The 27,714-nt window shown below is 36.0% G+C and overlaps 1 protein-coding gene across 6 annotated transcripts in view; it reads left to right on the forward strand.

The window, feature by feature from the left end:
• The window catches only part of BBS9 (Bardet-Biedl syndrome 9), a 317,920-nt gene that overhangs the window by 204,447 nt on the left and 85,759 nt on the right, over positions 1-27,714 (forward strand). Inside the window, exon 23 of one of the 6 annotated variants that reach the window (XR_011092535.1) lies at positions 14,595-14,675. The exons of the other annotated variants lie outside the window; for them this stretch is intronic. The gene's annotated coding sequence lies outside the window, so the exon portion shown is untranslated. The remainder of the gene's footprint in view (positions 1-14,594; positions 14,676-27,714) is intronic. 6 annotated transcript variants of the gene reach the window in all.

Here is a 27,714-nt window from a genome sequence, read left to right on the forward strand (position 1 = left end):
ACATTGACTCTTTTAAAGAACTGGTGATATGTCTGAAATGATGGAGCACAATCCCACATACTTTTTGCTGGAGATAGTTACTGGAATTGCAAATAGGTTTTCATGTCATTTTGTGGAAATTATCAGTGTCATTATAAGCCACTTGGAGCATTGGTAGAGCTTTGTGATGCATCATCAAGGAATGGACACTAGCGGTAATACAGTTGATGTATGATGCCAGAGCATATCTTAGTTATATAATATTAAAAATAGTACAGGAACATTTCCAGAGTTGGTAAGTCTGGATTTTTTTCTCTTGATTATAAGAGTGAAATATTCCCAAAGCTGCTGTACCAATGAGGTTCTACAGTACGAAGCTGTCTGTAAAGGTAATACAATTATCATGTTCATACGGGTAGGTGATGCTGTGATACTGGTGTATACAGGTGTTGACATGTCTCAAAAGAGGCTTATACCCCCAATCCTGATAGTCTATTGTGGCTCAAAGTTGCACAGTAACTTTTAAGACAGAGACAGTTCTTATTCTGATATGTTGGAGCAGTACCCATTTCAGTCATTCTGGCCGTAGCTTTTAAAACCAGTCATTTTACTGAAAATGTATGATAAAATTCTTATTTTCAATTTGTATGCTATAGTGTTAGGAGTTCTTCCATAGTTGTTTGAAAGCTTGGTGGCACAGTTACATGTTGTGAATGTATGCCTAGTTCACAGAAGATCACATTTTATTTTTAATAGTAATGTCTTTTGGGGCCTCACCTTCATCTTGATGTGCTGTCACAACTATCGTGGCTGATGGCTTTTCACAAACTCCTTGATTCTCTGTTTGGTTCTTATTATCTGTGACTGTGAGATGCAATGCATGTGACCATGTTGCTCCCAGTGCTTAAATGTGTCCTGTATTTGAAACTTCACTGGGAAATTCAATGTAGTAGTTTATGATGCTGTAAGTTTGACTATAGTTAATGCAGGTTGTCTGACCCATTCTGGTCAAGGGACACATCAACTACAATAACAGAATTCAAAATATTAGGCTCTAAGAACTGATGTGAGTTCGCTGCAATCACAGAAAGGTTGGGAGAGGGTGATTGGAGGACGATTGGATGTTATTCCTAAAGAATAGCAGTGTACCTTGGGACCAAACAATATCACATTTTAGGAAGATTTTCACAAAAAGCACAGGCAGCAGTATAATAGTAGCCTTTATTAAAATCACCAGTTCCAACAATGATGTTTTATTACTTTCCCTGTGGTAGTCTGGTTTTAATCAGTCTTATCAATTAACAGCTATCTCTACTAAACACATTCTAATTCTACGTTACTCTGTATTGTCATGCTCCACAGAGTATCCTCACATTTACTTTTTCACCTGTTCCAGTACTTCCCTTCCTGAGGTTGCTGTGTCCCCCCCTTGCCAATTTAGTGTTAAGCATACTGTTGTGTTTCCAAAAGTAGACTATGAGGCTGAAGTAAAGGGAATGAAAAACAGTCTAAGTGTTGTATTTTGTAATAGGTACTGGAGCGTATGACTAGCAAAACTCTGAGCTGAGCAATGCTAGTGCACCCTACCATCCCTTGATTGCATGGAGTAAACCTATGTCCATGCTTTAGTGCTTTTGAGTAGTATGCCAATGTATAAGGCTAATTGAGTTTAGATCTTCAGTTACAGCTGGGGGGTGGGGGTGGGGGTGGGAAGGGGGAAAGGGGTTGGATTGGGATAAAGTTCCAAAATATTTGGGAACACAGAGGATGTACTATCTGGAGTGATGTTACAACTAGGTCTGTTTCCTTTCCTGCCATCCTCAGAACAACTGTACTATACTACATAATGAGGATATATTTGCTTTAGTTAGTTACATATTATTTACAGACTATGCTGCCTGACAGACCAAGGTGAAACACAACAGAAACCTCGTATTTCTTAGCTTGCTACATTTCCTGAATAAGTAGAGTCAAATCGTTGTGACACCAGTCAGGCCAGACGTGTTTTTTTTTAAGCTCAATTTATAGCTCCTATTTAGTAAAACAGCAAATAAAATACTATTTAATCAAAACTGAACGCTTAATTTAATTTTCTTTAAAATACCTCTGCAAAGTTTAACCTTACTTTCATATTAATAATGAATTGAATGTGTGATTTTTCTGTTTTTGAGTCACGGATAATTGTCATATAGATTTCTTCACTAAGTCTAGTACCCTTAGTATAATGGACAGAGTGATGGACCGTGTAACACAGTGCAGTACCATAGCTATGTATTAGCATCCTGGAGAATATGTAAAAATGAGAAGCTGAGCTTTTATGCAGTTAAAGTTAGAGCCTTCCTGTGGCTGTGTTTATCATGAAAATATTGTTCTTGTTTAGCTTTATTCTTTAATATTCCAGAATATATGGTCACATTTTCTTTTTTGTGTGCGTGAGTACTAACAACTTGTTGCTTTGAGATTGGCAACCACTAGAAATTTAATACCACAACTATTTGAGAGTTCCCACTGTAGGCTGGAAAGTGAAAGAGAAGAAAGGTAAGAAAGGACAGGAAAACATAGCACAGTAGAAAATGAGAAAAACAGAAAACACTAAATGTTCCACATCAAACAGGTATTAGTTCTCTTCTCTATGGCCACAATGCAGCAAAGTTTTTAGTTATGAAAAGTAAGATTAAAAACTTGTGGATGCTATCTAGAATCATAGAGTGGTTTGGGTTGGAAGGGACCCTTAAGGATGATCTAGTTCCAACACTGTGGTATGGCAGGGACACTTTAGACTAGATTGCTCAAAGCCCCATTCAAAACTGACTGTGGACCCTTCCAGGGATGGGACATCCACAGCTTCTCTAGGCAATCTGTGCCAGTGCCTCACCACTCTCACAGAATAGATATAAGGAATAAATTATTTTCTAAATCTCCCCTCTTTTAGTTTAAAGCCATTATCCCTTGTCCTATCAGTATAATCCTTGATGAAGAGTCCCCCTCCAGCTTTTCTGTAGGTTCCCTTTTGGTATTGCAAGGCCAATGTAAGGTCTCCCCAGAGCCTTCTCTTCTCCAGACCAAACGACCCCAACTCCCTCCACCTGTCTTCATAGTAGAGGTGCTCCATCCCTCTGGTCATCCTCATGGCCCTCCTCTGGACTTGCTCTAACACAGCCACATCCTTCTTCTGCTGGGGGCCCCACGGCTGAACACAGCACTCCAGATGGGGTCTCATGAGAACAGAGCAGAGGAGGACAATCACTTCTCTTGACCTTCTGGCCATGCTTCTGTTGATTCAGCCCCGGATACTATTGACTTTCTGGGCTGCAAGCGCACATTGCTGGCTCATGTTGAGCTTCCCATCAACCAACACCCCCAGGTCCTTCTCATCAGGGAGAAGGCCTGCTCTGCTAGAAGCATCTAGCACCTAGCCTGCATTGCTAGCAACGTTAAGCAGTCACTGCAACTATTCTTCAGTGCTTGCTGCAAAATGTATCTGAAAAGATAACTTTTGCATAGCTAGGCTGCTCGCAGTACCTAGGTTATCTAACATTAAACCATGTTGGTTATATCTGAAAGAGCTATGCCAAAATCAGGGCTGCTGCTACTTTACCTTTTCTTCCTTCCAGCAACCAAGTGGTGGTGAGAGGAAGAGAAGATAAAGCAGTGACAGCTTCCCTTCTCACTTTGCTGGTGCCAGTGCTGCTGTTTATATGACAAAGCAGCCTCAGGGAGCTGAACTGGTTGAAACCTTGCCCCAAATGCCATTCAAGCTGCGTTTTTTACCTTACTCTTCATCCATTATAGTTAGACCACCAAAAGGAAAGATTATTGTTTCATGGGGATAGTGAGATGTGTCTTGGTCTACAGATGCAAAGCTGATAGCTCTGCTATAGCAGAGGTTGGTATGTGCATCATGGTGCATGGAGAAGAACACAATTATCCATTTTGGCAGTAGGCCATAGGTATATCAAGATAAGTGTAATATGAAATTACATCTTAGCTTTTGACTTGATCAGCTCCCTGGATCTTTCACTACACAAATGCAGTATCATGAATGCTGCTTCAAGGTTAGAGAGGGGAATAGGGAAAGCTTACATTAGCTTATGCCACTATGTGACTTGCAACCAGAATAGCTAAAGCATATTCACAACCCTCAATGGGAGCACTGAGAGAAGAAGCCAGCATGTTATTCAAATTTTTAAAATTGTGTGCTATGCCTAATTAAGTGGAAGTGTAAAGTTATTCTCAGTTGTGTTGCATAATGAGCCACTGCTGGAAATACTAGTTTATTTTTATGCCACCACGGACGGTGGTTTGTGTATGATGGTGAGCCTGTTTATTCTTGTGTTCAGTCCATTGTGCCAGAACTCATTTATGTTTTTTCCTGGCAATTTTCTCACAGCTCTAAAATTGTGGACATAGGACCTAATCCAAAAATGTTCTTAAGCACATACACTGCTAAGTATATGTAGTCTCACTGGATTCACGAAGAAGCATAGTAGACAAAGTGAAAACACCCTCCAGTCTTTATCAACTGTATTTGGTCTTTCTTAGAGTAGAATTGGTACTAAGCCTGAAAGAAATGTCACATTAGGACAGCTGCTTCTCCAATCCTTGTTAGCATTTTGTTGGTTTCATCAAATGGAGAATAGGTCAAGGCTCCATCACGAACATGAAGCTAAGCCAACACATAAATATCCTTGAGCAGCAGTTTTAACATTTTAGAATATTTATAGCCAACAGCTAAAGTTTAGGGTAATAAACTGTTCATGGGCTGTATTAGTTCATTTTCCCTAAAATACAGTTTTTATTCTGGCTGAATTCCAGACATCTGAGCATGGACTAGAAATCAAGCTGGAGTGCTCTAAAATTAAATTACAATTCATTCTTTTCTTTCTTTTCCCTTTGTTAAAAGGGTTTTTCAGAGGAGTTGTCAGAAACTCAAAGCGTAATACATTAATGTAACTAGACTAAAAAAAATAATGACACAACATGAACCCCTGTTAAATTTTGTTTGATTTCTGATGTACTGTTCTGACAATTATAGACTGAATTAAAGTAATGTGTCACATCCAGTATATCAAAATTTCTTTTCTGAATCCTCAATATTTGATATTTATAGTAATGTAATACATCATGACCTGTGTTGTGTATTTGAATGCATAGGCAAACTAGAAAACATATGCTATTTAGCCAAATATGATTTCTTTTTCCAGTAACTGCATCCAGCTGTCCTGTGGTAACCCATTAGATCTGTATTTCAGATTTATTTTTCCTGTTGATCATCTTTGTTTTGAATTGATTCCCCTTCTGTTCCCAGTTTCTCCTTTTATTCTCAAACCTTGACTCAAACTCTACATTCTTTCTGTAGAATAACGAATTTCTTTCAGTGCTCTCCTTGTGCTACTTGGTAGTAGTGCAGAAGGTATTAATGGTTATTTAAACTTTACACTTATAAAGGCAAAGGTGATTGGAGACTGCCATACGTCCTGCCCACATTTGCCGGTAGACTGGAAGCTGGCAAATGTTGTGCCGATTTTCAAGAAGGGTCAGAAAGAAGACCCTAGCAATTACAGGCCTGTCAGTCTCACGTCAGTGCCTGGTAAAATCATGGAGAAGATGGTTCTCGAACTTACTGAGGCGCACCTGGGGGACAAAGCAGTCATTGGTCCCAGCCAGCATGGGTTTGTGAAGGGTAGGTCCTGCCTAACTAACCTGATTTCCTTTTATGACAAGATCACCCGTATGGTGGACCAAGGGAAACCAGCTGATGTGATTTTTTTGGACTTCAGCAAGGCTTTTGACACGGTTTCCCATAGGATCCTATTGGACAAAATGTCCACCATACAGCTAAATAAAAACATCATACGATGGGTGAGCAATTGGCTAACGGGCAGGGCCCAAAGGGTTATGGTGAATGGGGCTGTGTCAGGCTGGCGGGTGGTCACCAGTGGGGTCCCTCAAGGCTCCATTTTACGGCCGGTACTTTTCAATATTTTTATAAACGATCTGGATGTAGGAATAGAAGGTATTTTGAGCAAGTTTGCTGATGACACCAAACTTGGAGGAGTTGTGGACTCTGTTGAGGGTGGAAAGGCCTTGCAGAGGGATCTGGATAGGTTGGAGAGATGGGCGATCACCAACCGCATGAAGTTCAATAAGAGCAAGTGCCGGGTCCTGCACCTGGGACGGGGAAACCCCGGCTGCACGTACAGACTGGGTGATGAGACGCTGGAGAGCAGCCTAGAAGAGAGGGATCTGGGGGTCGTGGTAGACAGCAAGTTGAATATGAGCCAGCAGTGTGCCCTGGCAGCCAGGAGGGCCAACCGTGTCCTGGGGTGCATCAAGCACGGCATCGCTAGTAGGTCAAGGGAGGTGATTGTCCCGCTCTACTCTGCGCTGGTGCGGCCTCACCTCGAGTGCTGTGTGCAGTTCTGGGCACCACAGTATAAAAAGGACATGAAACTGTTGGAGAGTGTCCAGAGGAGGGCTACGAAGATGGTGAAAGGCCTGGAGGGGAAGACGTACGAGGAACGGCTGAGGGCACTGGGCCTGTTCAGCCTGGAGAAGAGGAGGCTGAGGGGAGACCTCATCGCAGTCTACAACTTCCTCGTAAGGGGGTGTCGAGAGGCAGGAGACCTTTTCTCCATTAACACCAGTGACAGGACCCATGGGAACAGGGTTAAGCTGAGGCAGGGGAAATTTAGGCTTGACATCAGGAGGAAGTTCTTCTCAGAGAGGGTGGTTGCACACTGGAACAGGCTCCCCAGGGAAGTGGTCACTGCACCGAGCCTGTCTGAATTTAAGAAGAGATTGGACTGTGCACTTAGTCACATGGTCTGAACTTTTGGGTAGACCTGTGCGGTGTCAAGAGTTGGACTTGATGATCCTTAAGGGTCCCTTCCAACTCAGGATATTCTATGATTCTATGATTCTATATATCAGGGTTGCCTTGCATATTCAGTTCTGAGATTTTGCAGTCTGAATTTCATTCGGTAACCATTTCTCAAAGTATAGGATGTTCCTGAATTTATACAAATATATCACATTTAATTTACTATATTACACATAGAGAAAGGTCATTGAATTAAATGCATTATTACATTAATTCAGTTAATGATTAGTGTGTATTTTCCCCAAAATGAATCTTGCCTTATTCATATTTACCATCCCTTTGTTTCTTCTTGGAAATTCAGGATAATTTCTACAAGAGTTGAGATCAACATCTACCAAGGTTACCATTCCCTCCAGAGCCTAGCATTGCCTATCAGTTACCAGAAAGAGTGGTATGCCAAAAGTGTTGATAGAAGCAGGAGGTCTCACATGGGCATCCACGTGTTAGGCATCAGCTAAATCTGTTGAAGGTGTTGTAGAAGCACACCTCAGGTTTGTGCATGAAGGTGATTTTGCTTGCTTAGTCTCTTACAGTCAGGTGTCACAGTTCAGGGATCATTCATAGAATCACAGAACAGAAGCAATAACATTAGCTAATGCAATTGTAAAGAAATAACCAAAATGTAGCAAGCTGAAATTTTAAGTATGCATGTTGCTCACAGCGTAGAGAATTTCAAAGTGTGCTCAGACTTGTTTCTAAAGAAGAGTGGGAATATATTTGTGGAAAAGCAGACAAAAGTTTATTAAAATTCATACAGGATAAACATGTTCTAATTCTCAGTCTTCCACTTAAATTGCTGCATTTCAAACACAGATTTTATATATACAAGTATATGTATATTTTGCCTACAATTATTTGACCTCTTAATTATCTGTGGTTTTACTCCTAAAGTTTTTCTTCCTTCACATTTTCCCTGTTGAGGGCCCTGTAGTTCTGGGTGAGAAGACCACCCCTAGCCCTTCCCCCCTCCCCCTTTTTTAAATTATTTTAAAATTATTTTAAATTATTTTAAAAAAGCATTGTGAGTGCAAATGTTTGTAATTTCTTCTCTGCCAGCTCTTAGAAGTACTAAGTTTCTGTCTCAGAAAAGAGGATGGAGGGAGCTTTCCTTCTGCATTCTTAAATTGCAAAATATTCAGCTTGCTCTCTGAAAGTGGATATTTCAAGTGTGCTTGCTCATGATTATCTGTTACCACAGAAAAATAGAGGTTATTTGAATTCTTGAGATGTGCTTTTAGAGTCATTTGAGATCTGTGGGCTAATTTTGCTAGATATATGTTGCCCTCAGTGTAGAATCATGGTGATGTGCTTTGTTCTAAAATACAAAGAAAACCTTTGTTTTTACAGCAAACAGGACGGGTTTTAAAATCTGCAATGTACATTAAGTAATGTGTATTGCCTGATTTTGTCATAAGTAAAAGTTTCAGGGGAGACTGTTCTTGGCAAGCACTATTGAAGTAGAATTAGCAGGCTTATGATGAGAGACATCCCAAGAGGCTTGCTGTCTTTGTGCAGATATATAAAATAATCCACAGAACTTTCCACAGGATTATCTTGATAGACAAGATGCACTCCCTTGTTTTGTGCATCTTCTTTCTCACAAAAAAAAAAAAAAAAAAAAAATCTGCCTGTCATTCCTAACTGTTCCATTTGTCCAGTGATATTTGACACCTCTTTCTACTTGCCATCCCAGTAGAAACTGGAGTCAGTATTTTTAGAGTTCTTCCAGCACAAAGAAATTTGTCACATATTGGGCTGAACTTAAGAAATTTGTAAAAATTTTACATTGTTTTCCAATATAGGTTTATGACTGGTAGAAAACATCTTGGTAATTGATTCACATTTACTAAAGGAACAGAAGAAAACTGATGCTGCAAGTGATAAATAATCTCATTTATCAGGTCTTTTGATGATCAGTGTCATAGAAACACTGGCACTGGCAAGGTAGTGATATAGGCTCTGCCCATCTTTTCTTTTGCCTAGATTGTGATGACAAAACCTTATTCATTTTTTTAAAGTTAGTATCAGTCTAAGTGAGGTCAGAATCAGTCTCTTGTGTTTGGTTAGAGGAGCCCGTGATATACGTCATCTTGCTGATAAGCAGTGCTTTAAAATTAAATGTGAAAAATCTTATGATCAGTTTGTACAGAGATAAACTGTATTGAACACTTACGAAATTCATTTCTGTAGAGGCTAAATATTAACAGACTCTGAATGGATTTTCAATGCATTTCAGTGTGTGTTAAGGCAGATTATAAAATTATTTTTACCATGCTGTCTCAAATCATTGCCCTGCTTTTAGAACAGTGTATTAGAAACTGTGTATTTAACAGAGATAGGAAAAATGGTGACAGGCAGGCTTGATAGGAATGGAAATTGCCGACACTGGAAACACAATACCAAACACAAGAAGTGCAGTTTTGTTAATGAGTGTAACTGATCAGTCTGATTCAAGAGGATAGTTGTGTGAATAGGAAAGTTTGAGTTATACTGACCTTGGAGGATCTGCAGAGATCTGTAGTATGGTTAAGTGGTATATTTGGAACTTGAATACGTGTTTAGCCAAATATATACAGTGTAATGAAAACTGTGCTAACCATATTCATAAGGTACTTTTAATTCTCATGGTTACATCAGTTGAAATACATGTCCCCCCACCTCTGTCCATTTAATTCCACTGATCTCACAGCAATGGAATGAGGCAAAGCTGCCAGTATCTTACATTTCATTCATTAAACCTTTAAACAAAAATGTCTTATTAAGTTATGAACATTTTAAATCTTGTCTGGAATGATCTTCTGAGTTATTTTAGATATAATTTATTATTTGGAAGTTTGTGCCCTGTATAGCTTTGAATTCCCTATCTAGATCCTTATGAGATTTATTTAGAACTACTGATCCATAATTGGAATGCTTATCAAGATAGTCAGGTTATTGACCCAGTCTATTAGAATTAGAAAGAAGCAGACTTTTGCCTTTTCCAAATGTCAACACTACCAGATTCCTAGCATGTATAAAAAAGAGAAGAAGGGAAGACAATTTTCTACTGGCTCCAGTGATTCCAAATGTCAGACGTCTGTTCCCCTGACCTCACAATTCAGTACAGAGAAAGTAGATGACATCTTTCCTTAAACTAATTTGATTACTTTTGGCTACTCTATCTTAACATAGTAGTATATGGATATATACAATGTATTCAAGGCCATTAATACCACTGATAGGCTTTCTTTTTGAATTAAATGCAATTTGGGTCAAGCATGATGAGCTGTATTTTGACTGCATACTTTAGGCACCTAACAAAGTATTCCGGTATTTAAAAAAAAAGTGAACGTTTGTTTCAAGCTTCAACTTAAATTAGCATCCTAAGCTTCTGGATGGTTAGTGAAAAAAACAAATTCCTCTGAAGAATTAACTGAAAGGCTGATTAAGATACCTGTATCTTTCTATGTATTGTTTTGCAGCTCACCCTGATGCCTGCATATGACAGTTCAGTGCCTCTGCATTTTGTGCAGGGAGCCACATGTAGCTGGGAGAGGACTCTAGGCTCAGGCATTCATGACTGAATGTGCCTTTGCTTTGGGACTTACCATACCATGCTCGCATAATCATCTAGTTTAACATCAAGCTGTTCTCTGAGCCCCTCACACAGCTGCAAAAATGTTTGAGCCAGTCCCGGAAAGGTAAAAGACAAGGGCTGGAAAAGTGCAGTTGACTGTCTGAGGATCAATATTGCTTATGCAGTTTTACTATGTTTTTGGAAATGTGGAATCAGCAGGTTATCTCTGTCCTCTTGGTACTCAGGAGACAAAACACTGTGTTAAGCTTAGAAGCCACAGAGCAGGGCGAAGTAACAGGAAGTTCTCTGTGCTATTTATACATTTTATTCAGCAATAGTTCAATGGAAGTGCATATGACAGTAGGCATAACTTACGTGGTCTAAATAGCAATTGTAATGTATATCCACACAGTGCTGAGCAGAAAAAAAAAAATCTGTGGAAGGAGACTTTGTGGAGAGCTTGATACTCACACTATCTATATTTCAGGATGTTTTATATCCAACTCTCTCTAATCTGCTCCAATGGACTCCATTAGTGGTTGAAGTATATTTTCTAGTGTTGCTTCATCTAAAAGGAGTCTCATCTTTATTGTTTGAGAATGTTCTGTGATATGAATCAAAGTACAGAAAATAGGGACAACCTCAAATTAAAATGGTAATGTAGGTGCACCCAGTATATGTATAAGATAGTGGTAACAGAGTTAACAAAACATGCTGTTTAATTTTAACTCATGGTTCTGACTAAAGCATTTCTGTAATTGATTTCTGCTTATTCAAATATTAAAATTCTGCCAATGCTGTTTTGCTTTAAATTGAATGTAGTCTTATAGTAAAAAGCCTTGCAGATGCAATTGTTTTCATCTAGAATATTTAGTCTTACAGTTCTGTTGGATATTTCCAGTTAAATGAGATCATTACAGATCATTAAAGTACAAAATGTATTTGTGTGCTCCCACATTCAAGTAAAACTCAAAAAGTATATTTTCATCTCAAACCTCATTATTGATCTTACCCACACACCTACATGGTAGTTTCTTTTTTCTTTTTTTTTTTTTTCCCCTTTTGGAATAGGAAATGTTGCTACATTATGATGCTTAAGGGAAATGTTTTTTGTGTGTTTATCAGTACTTTACATTGCTTTATCATAGGTGTATTTTTTATTTTTTAGAGATTTGGATCAATCTGAGTTTAAAAAGATTTAATTCTTCTATGATAAATGCTACATTACCGTGTGAGTGGCTGGCAAAAATAGTCTTCATCAGTGAAATGAAATGTAAGATGAATTTGTAAGATGTATCTGCAGTATGAGCCATGATCAGCTTTTGCAAAACCAGAGATGTGTCATCTTGATAAAAGTTATTTCTGGCTGTCCTTGGTACTGTATTAATTTACCTTTTACTAATCTCTATGACTTCTCTCATATATGGCTATAAATAAATAGATTATTGGTCTATAAACAAAACAACAGATTTAGCAAATACTGATCAACTTTTTATTTTGTGGATACCTAGCTGCATTTTGACATTCAGATTGAGTTGGCTTTTGTGCAACAGTTATGTTTACATTTGTTATTTAGTGGAAGAATCTTTGATACAAACACAGCAAAAATCAATGAGGACACATATTGCATCATCTTGTCAAAGCATAGACCTGTGTATATATCTATAGATAACAAAATTCAGGAAATGATTAAATTTAGGAATTGTTGTTGTCTGGAAGTTTAGTCAAATACAAGGACAAATCTTGAAAGCCTCACTTATATATAATTTTAAATTTAGGTTCTTGTTTTGTTGCTCAGGTGAAAAATCATTTTACACTTTTCTGTCGAAGAAATTAACTTTTAATTAAATGCTCTGTGCACTTCAGGAGCCATGTACTGTTCTTAAAGAGTGGATTACTCAATAGTTGCCAAATGCCTAGAATGCTGATCTGGTATTGCAAAACTTTTCTATCCGATTTGGATTTTTCAAGGGATCTCATTAGGAAAAAAAATAATTCCTGTCAGAAAGTTTTTCAGGGATACTGTTTTTCTTAGCAGCCCTGATTTAGATCTGACTGGAACCCATGTATCATTTACATAAAAGCTTCCCTTGCCTGTGTTTCATTCATTGGCTTTTCAGAGCCTCTTCTCCTTTCCTCAAAGGTTGAGGAGTAAGATTTGTCAAGTCTCTGTGTAGCTGTACAGGTATAGATACGACATCTATACACAAAGCAATCATCATCAGTTCAGGTAGGGAAGGACCGTACTTCTTGATATCTGTGGCTGCAACGTTGCATCAAATTTCTTTGTTCTTTAATCCCACTTTTTACCTGATTTTTTTCTGTGGGCCCTTCATGCTTCTGGTGTTCTAGCAAGGCGGGTAACCACTTAAGAGGTTAGTCACTTGTTTCCTGAGTAACATCTACCTGTTTTGTGATATGGTTATTAGTAGAGAAAGTTGGTCTAAAATGCATTCATCATAACTCCTTTTATTCTCCTTTCTGTCTTTTAGACTTTTAACTATTGTTTTCTCAGTCTGATTTAAACTTATTTATTTGGAGAAGGAAAAAGTACAGCTGTGTCTTATTAGGTTTATGCATCTAAAAGGCACTCATTCAAACAAGTTTTATTTTCTCTAAACAGAAATTATCTTGAGAAAAAATGCTTCTTTAAGGGCACTCTCCATTAGACATTCATCTGATAATCAAAGCCTTTTCTCAAAAGAATGATATCTTGTCACCACAAAGGCTGAATATTCTTTAACTATTTTTTCTCTTATCTGAATTTTTTTATTCTCTCATCTTGTTCTGCACAATAAAAAAAAAATATGTAAGTTAAAATGTATATGTATACTAAAAAAAAAAACACAAAACAAACAAAAAAAACTTTGAAGACTCAAAATTCCATCTTTCTGCATCAATTATTTATATGTAGCCACTTCTAGTTTAACAATTTATATGCATGTTTTTCATATCAAAACCAGGATTTTTAAACAGTGTAGCATAATTATACTTATTTTGGCCCCTGATCATACAATTATGACAATAACTTAGTGTATAAGCAATGGTACTATTCACAGACAGGTGGTTTGCAGAAACGAGGCCTGAGCTAGTGCTGTTCTTTTAGTTTTTCAGTAAATATTTAGTCTTTTCTTTTGGTTTAAACATGGAAGTGTTTTAAGCCAAAACCCTTGACTATCACTGGAGAGTTGTTTTTAAGCAATGTTGTTTTAACCATTCTGATCTGCAGTCCTCATATCTACTCTTATACAACATGCTATAAATCTGTGGTTTTCTCTTATGTTTTGGTGAAGTACATAAAACTATTTTTTAAATTAAACATGAAGACAAAATGAGAGTAAGACAAAGAAATATTTGTGCAGTTTAATTTTCCTTTTCACAAAAAACCTTTTTCCTTTTCATCTTAAGCTTGAGATGGTCAGTTGTGTTATATTTTATATATTATATATATACTAATTATATATATATATCAAAAATATATAATATATATAATATATAATATAATAATATATATTAATATATATATATATACATATATATATAAATCTCCTCTCTACATAAAATCTCTTGTATATGTTTCCTCTTTACCATATTCAATTATCTTAATGAGTGCTGTAAATGACACTGATTCACAGGCTTAGCATGGGCAGAAGTTCAAAGACCTATATCAAGAAAAGATCTAGGAAGGAAGAATAGCCAAATAGACTCCATAGTTAGCCTCCCCATATAACTTCAGAGTTCTGATCTAACTGAGATTTGGGGATGGCTGTTTTTTTTTTTGTTTTTTTTTTTTTTTTCTTTTTGGGGGTGGGGCTCCTGCTCAACTTCAGGTTGGATGGCAGCACATGTTTGAACTTGCCCAGAGACTTCTAGAAACATTCATAGTTTTATAAATCTGCTGTCTTAAAAGGCAAGCATATTACATCTGAGCTGGTATAGGAGAAATTAATTTAATAACTTGATTCAAAGAGCAGAGAGTAGAAACCTCAATTAAAGTTTTCCTTTAATCAGGTTTATGGATTAATCAGCCTCACTTGGATCAGATCTATCTAATTATAAAGCTACACAGCAGATTAAAGAGAATTGAAAAAATCATACCTGTTACTAATGTATCTCTCACAAGTTGTTTTCATTTTTAATTATTTTATTTGTTTGTTTCAAATTTCTTTTGAACAGAAAAGCCTCCTGACCATGAAGTATAAGGATCTCTTATTTTGCAAGTCAAGGTCCTGCTTTTGAAAGATGATTTCAAATTTTGTAGGTACAAATTTATGTCTGCTATTTAATTGCACAGCTGTACTTTAGGATTTAGCCACTTGATTGCACCTGCTTTGTAGGTAGCTAGATGACTTAAACTACCTTAATTTGGTCCTCCAATTAACTGCAAAAAGAATGAAATAAAAATAGTACTTTTTTTTTTGAAGCTTAGTTTAAGGTTGTTTACCAGGGTTTTATTGCTGTCTCCACTGGATTTAGCCTTGATGAAATATAACTTTATTAGTAGATTTCACTGACATTATAATTTTTGACATTTCTTATTTTGGCTGATAATGTTGTATGAAAATGTCTCTGTGTGTGGTATACTTAACTGTGGTAAAATTTTACTTTCCATTTGTATTCACATATTTTTGTTTTCTGTCATACAGGTGGTACGTTAAGTGGAATAAATGGTTGCAGTGATATTTTCAAAGCTGCAGTCACTATTTTACTGGTGTGTTTAATACATGTTGGAAATACGTCTTTTTGAACAGAGAATAGCTTCTTGTCTTCAGTGCTCCTGATTCATAACCCATTATGTCTTGTCCTAAACATAGCATTTCTCATCTATGCTGATCTTGTTCCAGGAATGTGTTGTGTAACATCTGGCACTGGACAGCCAGAGGCCTGATCCTGAGTGCTTGAAAATTATTTCGGCAGAAGCTGAGGTCTTTTAGTATCTCACACGCGGTGTTTGGGGCTGCACAATGTAAAGCACCTTCTGGCTGCCCATCTCATATCATGGCACTTTTCCACCACCCAGAAGTATGGTGTTGAGGCAAAATTTCAAGTGTTTCTTGTTCTTACTGTTGTTTGTGCATGTCTGTTGCTGTTAGTGAAGCAAGCGAGAAAGCAGTTTTCTCCTGAGGTACAGCAGTGGGTTGCCAACAACAAACCCTGTATCCTCAGCTTTCTGTTGGATTTACTTTTTCCCTATTGTCTTTCTCAGTATTCTTCCTTTCTGAAACTGTACAGCAGATTATTATTCATCAGGCTGCATTATTGCCAATTGCTGACTTGTTTCACGTTGGCAGTTCCATGAACAGTAAAGAGAGGACTGCAGTTACGGATATATGTTAGTTGAGATACCACAGAGAATTTCTTACAGAGGCAAGCTCTTGTTTCTCTTTTTCCTTCTTCCATTTCCTCCTTCTTTCTTTCTTTCTCTTTCTCTCTGAGTCTGATTTTTTTGTTGTTGTACATTTGATACTCTCTGATGAAGCCAGCATTTTTTTTTTTTAACAAGAAACCCAGTTTTATGATCTCTTTTCCTTACACAATTTGGTATTTTCATGTCTTTAATTTATAAATGTTTTTTCTCATTGCTGACAACATAAAATTACACATTAGAGTAATTATTTTCCAGCAGAAACCTAGGTATTTATTTTTAAATTAAGATATACAGCAACTTATCTGTTTATTGGATCATACATATTTTGTGATGCTGTACTGTACTGGATATGAGATTACTTTCACAGTGTCTCTTTTCTAAAGGCAGGATTTGAGACACCAGTTTTTGTGTTTAAAATGGGTCTTAGAAGGAACAGACAGATACCATAAGAAAACAATTGAGAGTTCTTCCTCTGCTTTAGCCTTAGAGATGCCTTAAATACACTAAGTGATGTCTGTTGGACTAAAAGTTCTCCTTGGCTTCACGGAGTCAAGGGGGATGTGCTTGAAAGCTAACTGAATCCCTTGCAGACCCTGGTACTTTAGGCATTCCTACAATATTACTAAAATACACTTGCACTTCTTCAGAGGAAACGTTGAGCATGACAGCTATGCATATTCAAAAACACAGGGAGGAGAAGGGACACCTTGTTTTACTAAGAGAGAACCCTGTTTATTAATGGGCCCATCTTCAGCGGAGACTTCTGTCTTCAATCCCATCCAAGTGGATGCAGACATTCAGCAGGGAGTCACGCTTTTGACAGAGAAGGAGATGAAGTTCCAACAGATGAAAAATAACATATTTCCTACTGACTGTTACCAGGTGCTTTCCACACAGCTTTTTAAAAATTATTTATTTATTTTATTTATTATTTATTTTATTTATTATTTATTTATCTTTGGGAAGGATCTGAATGAGAAGCAAATGGGTAATCAGCCCTAAGGGAGAGAAAGGGAGGGAGTCACATCTTTGAGTTCTGTACTGAAGGTGGCGTGAATACAAGAGAGGGAGGGAAAGTCCCTTTGGGGCACAGAAAGGAACAGTGAGGGCAGCAGGATCTGTCTGGGAAAAATGTGAAAAGATGGAAACCCATATGGACTTCTTTTAGTTTCTTTTCCATTGCTCAGCTCTGCCTTGTTTTAGTTCATAATGATTTTCCAAGTACAACATACTTAAAAATAAATCAGTGTTTTCATCAGAGTTTATGCACTTGCAATTGTGATCCTGTTTTTAAAATGCAGCTGTTGAGAATCACTCAAGATTGCTTACATTTTTGTGTGTTTTTCCCTGATAAGTTATAGCTAGTTTTTTTTTGCCAGATAGTTTTCACAACAATTTCAGAATTAGACTCGTAAATACTATTAAAATGTAATTGACAAGCAGAACTAATAATTCTTGTGGTTTTGAACTTGATTTTTTGTGTGTGTACATTTTGTTTTGATCATATTTTAGACTCAGATTTAGGCTGACTGATCTTCTCTGTGTAGGCCTATGGACTTAGACACAAAGCACGAGAAGGATCTGTGGTTATATACAATATTGTCCTATGGGGAAACAATAACTATTGCGGAGGATAAACAAAAAATCAATTGGAAAAACAGTTACTTTTTCATAACCGCCCTTGAAGCAGCATAAATTAGCTTGAAGACAATTTTCCTGCTTGTGCAAGCCAATTGAAAGTTTTTTTGTTTGTTTGTTTGTTTGTTTGTTTTTTGTCTCTGCTAAAGCTCTATACTTTTTGGTGCATTGAGCACACAATAAAAACTTTGCTCTGGTTCTATACAGTATTACTTTGACTTGTTCTCATTATCCTAGATGCATGTGATACATTACTGAATGGATGCTCTAAGTAGAATATATATGTATATAAAGATATAAATTTCTAATTAATCCTCTTTCATCTGTTGCTAAGCTATATCATCATCAACATTTCTGGATTTATAGTCTTATCAGGAAAAGGTCTTTTGTTCCTGTTTATTCAAGAAATGCTATATAGTCAAAATATTCCTCACCACTGTAGCCTTTTGCAAGAAGCCACGTGGTTGAGGTTTGAATGTAACATCCATATGTTTCTTGACAATTATATTACTATAACAGCCTCTATGATAAAAATGAAAAAATAATAATTTTTCTTTAAATTTGCTCTGCATAAATAACTAAAAACTACTAAGATAAATTACTTTAAAAAACAAACAAAAAAACTTTGGTGCTAGGTTTGTATTGTATTGTCCTGACTTTAAGTTTGAGGAACTGATTATATCTTTCTGACTGAGCAAGCATAAATTGGGCTGATATAATTTTCGCTTCCCATCAATGATGGGAATGATCTCTTTTCTGATTTTAAAGACATTTATTCAACCAGCCATCCTGCACTTCCTGTGTGTCTAAGGAGCTTAAATGGTAAACCATGTTAGAGACTATGAAATTCCATGTTTAAGCAAAAGATTAAAAAGATAGTATTGGATTGTTGGTTAGAAGAAACTGAAGCAAATAGAGAGGTGAATCAAGTCCTTGAGTTACTTGAATAGATCCTGAGATGCAACAACAACAAAAAAAGAGATTTATTTATTTATTTATTTATTTATTTATTTATTATTCATTTATTTTTAATGGTATGGGAAGAATCAGATGACCACTTTACTCATAGAGATGTGTCCATTCTCCAATAGCTATGGATATTAGAGACATCTACAGATTTACTAAAACTGTTTACGCTTTCCTTCATATTTGATTATGACACAGTTTGAAGTATGCATGAACTTGAAACAAAAAGAATTCTCTGTATGCAAGAAAAATACTAGGGCTTTCATCCCCTTGTCTCACAACCTTAGTGTTTTTTGATAAAGTAGAATACAGTAGAAGAAGCTTACTTCTAATCTTATCTGATTGTTAACTCATCATGCTTCATAAATTAAGCATAGGTTTTGGTCAGGTTAATAATTTGTTTTACCAAATTATATCAATTGCCAGATGCTAATAAATCGGATATTCCTGAGTAGAATCAAAGGAGATACTCCTGAATTGACTGAAATTTTGACATTTGTATGATTGTGTAAGCCTCATTGACACATATTCCTAAAATTATGGTAGTGATCCAGTATTTCCTTCTGCAGTTGGAATTTATTTATTTATTTACTTTCAACTATTACTTCAGATGTTGCAAACAGCAGCAGCCAATAAAAAAGAGTATAAGTACCTTTTAAGAGCTATCAATGATGAGAAAATCCCATTTTGTAGTCTAATGTTTATTATGTATATGAATGGGGACCAGATTTTTCAGCAATCCATCTTCATTTGTCATATCTATCTTCATAATGTCATTTAAACCTCTGAATCTGTTGGGATACATTTTATGATGGAAAAAGTGGCATGAGGATCCAATTCATCAGTAATCCATTTTGATTGTGATATTCAGGCTGCTGAAGTCAATGAGGTTCCAGAATGTGTTTTAGTATCAGTACACTGCTATACTGGGTAGGAATGGATTTATGCATGTGACTATTTCATGCACCCAGTTGGAATTTAAGGCTGGAACAGTCTTTTTTGGATGTGCAGGCCGTCTGTATCTTTTTTGCCATTGTAATATGAATGCTAAATATGTTCTTACATAGTCGCACAATTAATTATATCGATACCTGGAATTATTGGCTTCAGAACAGGAAAACAAAACAAAACAAAAAAGGTAAAGTTATTTGACAATAAGCTTTGTGTTAGATTGTTTTTGTGTTGTCCAGAGTGTCCTGGTTTCCTCAGTTCCTCTGATCTGTAATATTAAATATTTGAAACAATAAACATGTCAGAAAACAGCAGGAATTCATGCAGACCGAAAAGATGAGAATTTATGTGGAGCTGGTTTTTCTTCTGTTGATCGGTAACCTCCTGATATCATCCAACACTCAGTGTCTCACAAAGGCTTGGTGACAGCTTCCTGTTGGAGTTCCAGCCCATTTGCCTGTTTATGATTTTCCTGTGTTAGCATTGTAAACTTTCACAGAAAAATACTTAAAGCAGGGAAGTCCTTTAATGGAAACTTAACGTGAATCATGACAACACTGTCTGCTTAAATGTCATGAGTGAGGGATTAGGAGATTTACACTGGCTGTTGCTTTTCACTCAATGGTCAAAATAGAACTAGTTCAAGAAGGGTGGCAGGAAAAGCAGTTAAGCCACCTGTTAAAGTCATTGCTTGGACTGGAACTTGCAAGGCAGCTTCTCAGAATTAACTGCATACTTTCATAAATGATATTGTGTTGACATTCAGTTTCTCAGAAGTTCCAAGTGTTCCTTGGCTTTGTTTTGGGCCTCACTGCTATTTGCAGCTCCTGCAGAACTTTAAAAGCTTGCTGTAAGGACTCGATATGTACAGTTTATGCTTACAAGTCAGACTGCAAACCTTCTCTGCATACTTTAAACACACTGCAAATTTCATTTCTAATGTAAGGCTACTTGAATTTTTTTTTTCTTTTATTTTTTTTTTTTCTCACCCCCCTGAGTCTTGGTGTAGAATTGCAGCCCCATGGCACAGTACTAGCAATGAAAAATTTTTGCATTCTGAAGCTCGTTTTGAAAGGAAAGGTCTAGAGAACTAGTCCATCAAATTACATTGTGAAACTTACGACTGTTGTTTCAACAAAGACATTTTTTGAAAAAATGGCTAAAAGTTCATTCTTTACTTTTTCTAGTATTTAATTATAAACAACCCAGGGCTCTTTTTCTGAATTATTTCAGTTGATGACAATTTTCATCAATACTGAACAGATCATACATTGAAGATCATCTGATGAAGATGATCAGGGGTCATCTGCTAGAAGGACAATAACTTTAGAAAGATAGCTTTTTACCAGGTAGCTTAGAGAGCAGGAAGAACTGAGATCAACATGGTTTATAAGGAAAAGAAAGGAGAACATGGATACACTATAGAGATCTCATTTGTATCCACTGAATTCTCAGGAATTGCAGGAGATAGAGGCTGGAAAAGGTAATTTATTGATTACTTGGATATGTAAATTTCTACTAAATAATGTTTTTATAGGTCCTGTTGTTTTTTAAAAAAATATTTTATTTTTATTTAAATGCTGTAACAGTTTGAAGAGTGTACTTAGGCAGCTACTGCATTATTGAAGGCAGAAAAATTGTTTTGCAAATCTGTGGATCTGAATTAAAAGGCTTTAATTCTTTAAGGGGTAACAAATATGTCAGCTCTAGAAATATACCAGAGGACAACAAAGAAAAAACAGAGAATAAAGGAATGTTAAAAGCATTTGGGTCCAGTGATGGTACCTCTGTGAACTTCTTGGGAGACCTGGGTGTCTGACTTAAGATAGGTCTGATTCTGTTTCTTACAAACACACCTTTGGCTTACCCTGGCAATGGCCTGGGAGCACTGCCTGAAATATACTTTAGATAAAAATGCTTTCACCAAAACATAGAATGATAGTTTTTAATCAAATATACTTTTGTATTCTAGTATCTATGTACCTGATTTCAGATCATGCTAGAATTTTAAGGCAGTAATTCTTACTTCTATTGCACTTTCTTTTTGGTACTCTTTCTTTGTGTGACCAGATACTGTATTTGATAATGGCAGTCTCTAAATAAAGTAGATACTAGTGGTTTCAAAGTATAATGTACAGTAAAAGAAATGCCTGAGACAAACCTACCATTTTACCCAACAGCTCCACTATATAATGAAGCTTTAGTTTTCCTTTGGACTTCATAGGGTTTGGATGTTATTTTTAGATCTACATTCATGATTAGGGTATGCCTCATACATTTTGCTTGTTTTAAAGTGAGATACAACTGCTGTGAGAAAAAGTGAGAAAAAATGCTGTGTTTTTTTTTTTTTTTGGTTTGTTTTCTCCTTTTGTGTAACACACAAAATGTGTCACAGGAAGTTGCAATTGGCTTTTTTTTTTTTTTTCTTTTTCTTAGAAATCACAATAATCTATAGATGGAGTTATTAACTTGTAAATTTAGAGGAGCTATATTTTGAGTTCGTTATTTTCAATTCCAACATCTTAAAAGCTCCTTTTGCCTTTTTTTTTTTTTTTTTTGTCAAATTTGTTTTTTGGCAGTACTTTAAGGGGTTGCTGGTTACTTTTTGTAACAATATTTTGATTAAAAAGACATTTATATACATCCTTACATCCTTAGTTGCAATTTATTGTCATGTTAAACAACAAAACAAACCTCACCAAACTAACCAAACCAAAACAACAACAGAAAAAATACGTGTCTTGATACTGGGTGTGTGACAATTTGCTCCTGTCCTATTGTGACAAGTCTAATTAGTCATTCAGTTTATTTACTGCTAATACAACACTTTTCAGTCAACAAACACTTAAAATTCTCATTTTTGGTCTCCCAGTCTACTGATTTTAGCAGGAAATAGTGTATTTCCTTCATAGCACATCTAAATTTGATTATTAAATACATCAACATATGAATTGATATAACCCGATGCAGATAGATTGTTACTTTCTAGCTCAATATCATTCTTTTTATCACTTCTTGCCAAGATATATTAATTTTTAAGTCAGTCACTGCCTTGCTGTCTTCCAAACTCAGTGATATTTTTGAACAACTTGCAAATAGAGTTCATTAGGCATTTGTTACTTTTGAGATGAATCTTGGTAACTTACGAAATTGTCACGTTCAACACCAAAGAACAGATCACATTAATAACAGGAAAATTTATTTCATTTATGCTGTAAGGAAAAGATTCTAAACTGGCTACTTTTCCTTTCTAGTAACTATTGTTGTATCTTTTCAGTCTTTTCTATTTGCAAGTGGGTAATAACAGCACATCATTCTTGATGTGGTGTCATTGAAGTCAGTGTAAATCTTTTTTTTTTTTTTTTTTTCAGAAATGAATTTGCAAATAGCACCCCGGATGCTGTAGATTTCTATAAAGTTTAACAGGGTGGCTACTATAGGTATTTACAGCTTAAAACAATATTTTACTTTTTAGTCCTGCCTGTTGGGTTGGAAATCTGAACCTGTGTTTGCAATGAGTTGAAAAGCCCCAATGTAAGGAAGGAAGAGCTGATTTTGTAGTAACCTCTGAGTAGCTTATAAACTAAAGCTGAGAGCACCTCAGCTCTAGTGTCAGCATACCACCCACAGGAATTCAGATTGTCTAATGTAAGCATACCTATGTAAGACTGTGAGAAACTACTAAATCAGGGGTGCATTAAGATAGATAGATAAAATTATGCAACTCATAATTTAACATGGCTGATTTGTAAGGCACAGGCATGTTTCTGTTGCCTTTATACTTCTGACAGAGGTGATGCGGTCGTTAACCAATAATTCTCTTGCTGGATTTAAAGGTAAAGGGTGGCCCTAACAACATTAAGTGAGAGCCTGTGGTACATATCTGCTTTAATAAATAACAAGAGTTTGCACTTACGTTGCAAAATGCCTTTCATCTAAGCAGCATGAAGATTTACAGAGACGGGTAAGTTATGCTATGTTCATTTTAGTACAGGAGGAGCTGAGATATATTGAGTCTGAAATTCACCCAAGGTCATCCAGAAAGTCAGAATCAGAATTAAGTTTTAGAGTCCAAATAATTTTTGTAAAATTTTACTTCATGCCAAACAAACACAGTTATTTTTCCTTGGGAATCGAGAAGAGCTTTTTGACTAGTTTCTACCAGTCTTGCTGCTGTTGCATAATTGCTGACCAGTGGAACTACTTGTGGAGTAATCCTTCACACCAGGGCTCAAAGCTTCCTTCCTTGAAGTATTTTGGAATAGTTCCCCCTTGACTGCAATCTATCTAGGATCTCACCCAAATGAGAACATGGTTAGAATAAGCTATCTGCTCTGTGGTCTTTGGAAGCTGCTGCTTAGTTTTTTAAGCCGAAGATAAGATTATAAAGCTTATCCCTTGAAAAGAGAAAAATTCCAGGACCATGATAACCGTTTATTTTCCATGATGCCGATGAAACTTTCTCTGCACAGTGAGTTTTGATTTGCCATTCTGGTGGGTTTTGTTTCTCAATGAGAAAAACAAAACATTAAAGAAAATACAAATTTACTGTTTCTACAATAAATTACCTCCATTTATATTGCAAAAGCACATAAATGCTGTATCTTACAATGGTTTTGCAAATGATGAATTGTATTTTAAAGCAGATTGTGCTAAGAACTGGCTATATGTTGCAAGATCACTTAAATTGTTGGAGAGAAATTCTAAAGGCATCAGCATAATTTTGCTTTCAAGTTCTTAATTACTTTTGATCCTCCCTCCCCCCCCCCAAAAAAAAAAATAAAAAAAATTAAAAAAGCATTGTACTTTAGGAACCTAAGCAGCTGAAAATATAGTACAATAGGGATAGAGTTTTTCTAATGCAAAAAGTCTGCACACACCAAAAATAATGAACTATGGGATGTTTGGCATGATCTTCTTGCTAAAAGATCACATCACACCATAAAGCGCATGTTCTATTAAGTCATTTTATTATCATCTGCGGAAAAAGAAAAGTCATTTAAAATGGTTCCAGACGACGAATTCCTGATTTTTGAGGTTTTCTTCTGACCTGATGGATGCTTTTGTAATCAAAGGCATTTGCATTAGCATGGCTTGTCATTCAGTTCAGCTGGCTATCTACAGAGCAAGTACAAAACAGAGGATAAAGTCCAAGTTTCAACAAAGTTCTTCTTCATTTGGAATTAGTGTCAACTGATAAACACCATGCTAGGAACATTGGCTGTGGCTACAGGGTCTTCTACTACTTTATTCTTTTGAGAAAAAGTTTCTGGTCCTAAAAGTAGACATTTGATGAAATATAGGTAGCTGGAGTTCTGAGAATTGCAGTTGCTTTTGGATTATTATTATTTATTCTTTTTTTATGTATACTGAGTTCACATTTCTTTCTTTTTTTTTCTTTCTTTTTTTTTTTTTTTAGATCTCACCTCTTTTTTTTTTTTTTTTTTTTTTCTGCTCAAGGTGAAAATTCTAAGCTTTTACAAACTTGCCTAGGTATAATCTTCTAAAGTTTCTGAGTAGTAGTGCTCTCTCCCTCCTTTTTTCTTTCTCTCTTTTTTTTTTCTTTTTTTTTTTCTATAACAATATTTGGAGGCTGTATACTGGTGCTGGTTTCTTTTAGAATCATTGAAAATATGCTCATTTTTCATTTATTTCATCATATCAATCTTTCAGAGGAATCCCATTCAGAAATATGTCCTGTTGTGACTTATTTGTTCATTATTGGTGTTATTGTTTTGCTTTTTTTTTCAATTCTTCATATTTTTGGCTTAATTCTAACCATGGAGCATGGGCATATTTGGGTTTATTTGTTGAGGAAATTTCCATGAAAACACACATTTGCAAATTATAGTCTACAATATTAATGTCTCTGCTGTCCAGCATCACTGTACTTCAGAGCTAGAAAGGGTAAATGGATGCAGAGGATCTAAAAGGATTTTAAACAGGCATTCACTGAAGCTGATTTCTAATTTAAAGAAGCTAAACCCAGTTAGGAGATTATATTACTCTTCTCCATTACTGTTCCATTCATTTCTCTCTCTCTGGCTGCTATTTTCCTTATGTGAGGTCTGACTCAATAAAAACTTCTGTGCATCTTTCCTTTGTTTATGCATTACACCCAAGATGGTGTTTTAAGGAGGATTTATAAATGCTTAAATGCATTCAATACTAATCTCTGAGTGAGAGCCCTGAGAGAACTTTTATCCATTTTCGCAAAAACCTTGACTCTGACATTTTATCTAATAGGAGCTTTGCTTTAAATTATTAACATGGATGGGATAGGATCAATGGTCATATATATGTATTTGCCTATACAGTTCCAGAGTCCCAAGCAAGCCTGAGGTTTTCCTTCTTTCCCACCACTTTTCCATACTGTGCCATAGACTCCAAAGCTACTTCTATGGTTTTTGCTTAGATTAGTTGCATCATTCCACTGTTGCGCAGACACTCCATGTTATTCCTGTATTTGTAGAAATATTTTAAACATACTTCTAAAAATTATTTTCTAACATTAATAAAGTGCCAGAATAGATGGGATCTTTTACATAATTTGCAAAGAGTATGTCACAAGCAAGGGTTTAAAAGCCCTGTAGAAACCTGTAGATGAGAGAGTATATTAATTAAATGTATGTTTTGGAATAACGCTTTCCTCAGGGAATAAGACCAGGGACTGATCTCACTGAGTTACACTAGGGATTAATTTGACCTACTCTCTTTGATGTTAAGAAACTGGGAACAAACTCTTTTCTTTGGTATCTGCTTTGAAGAAGAAAATGTTTAAGGGTGAGGCAGCAAGTTTACATATAATCAGAGAGTGTGTGGATGCAGTTCTGAAACAGTCTGCTGACACAGTATTAAGTTTCTAGTCATGTTCTGTGCATGAAAGCAGTGAATATTTATGATTACGTTTTTTCACATATATTTCTCTAAGTGATACAGAGTGGGCAATGTTTCAAAATGAACAGGATTATGAAAAAGTGAAGCTATTGGGACAAGCAAAGGGAAACTCTGAAACTGGAAAATTGCTGTATTCCTGTGGCAAAGTTTTATTGATAAAGGGTTAACCAAAGTGCCCTCTTGGTGATAATGAAAATCCTTGTAAAATTTGCTTGTTGATCTGTAACCTTACTCCCTTTACAGACAACAGCCCTCCACACAAACTTTTATGTTCCTCATGAAATCTTCCACAATAGACATTGTAAAGCAATTATGTAATGCTGTAGTGTTTTCTTTCAGGGAGGGAAAAAAAAAGGGGGGGGGGGGGGATGGTGGTTGTAAATAGCTTAGCCTTCAGCGATTTTCAACTACTTAGACCTCTGATGGACACAGTGTGTGCATAGTGACAGCTTAATTAGCTACAATTAAGCTGTGTATATGGATCATATAGGAGATGTAGAAGGCAAGACTTTTTGATAATATATTGAAAAGTGATTGTCCTTGTGTCATGTTTACATTCAGTCTCTAAATATTTTTATCCAAAATCAGTCTTTCTTGTAGATTTTCCCAATAAATAGAAAGATTTCAGTTTAACAAGAGATGTAATATTTTGAGTCATTATTAAGCAAAAGATACCAATTAAAATTGACGTTTTGCAGAAAATGCCATGTGCCTCTTATGCATTAACAGTCAAACTGCGAAACAGCTTTTATAGGAAGACTTGTATTCTTTGTATGGCTTGTGCTTCTCTTTGTACTGTTAAAAAGTTGAAATGAGGAAAGTGGTTAAGTAGAAACAGACTTGTTAACATTGCTTGTTTTTATGCTGAAATGCTGCTTTGCTGCACAATTAAGATAGCAAAATGTGAAGGAAGTTGATATAAAGCATTTTGCATCAGTTTACGTTGCTGTTTTTTTCCCTTTTTTATTGATAAGGTTTTGTTTGCAAGCTGCTCAATAAGAACGAATGATGTACACTTGCATAATATTTATGATAGCAATGTTAAAAAGCACAAATAACTTAAATAGGTCAAGAACATGAGTATCCACCCATACTACTACTGTGTTTCTAAGAAATTCAGTGTTTTATGTAACTTCAGCTTGAAAAATGAATCCGAGACAGTAAAAGACCTACTCCCTTGATCTCTGAAAACCTGTCAGCTGCCTTTTGCTTTAGTAAATGATTGTATAATGTCTTCAGAACAACAACACAAAAAAACACCACCACTAAACAAACAAACAAACAAAAAAAAAATAACCAAACAAAAAACACTTGTTAGGATAAAATTGTATTTTATTTAAATATGACTATGCTTAGGATAACATAGATTTTGAAAAATCTACTTGGAAAGATGTTTATCTGCATTTGTAGGTTAAACATAGGGTAACTGTGGGCATCAGAAATGAGATTTTCAAGTTTGCCTTTATGTCATCTTGT

This window comes from Anas acuta, chromosome 2 (genome assembly GCF_963932015.1).
Source record: "Anas acuta chromosome 2, bAnaAcu1.1, whole genome shotgun sequence".
In the NCBI taxonomy this organism is placed as follows: Eukaryota; Metazoa; Chordata; class Aves; order Anseriformes; family Anatidae; genus Anas; species Anas acuta.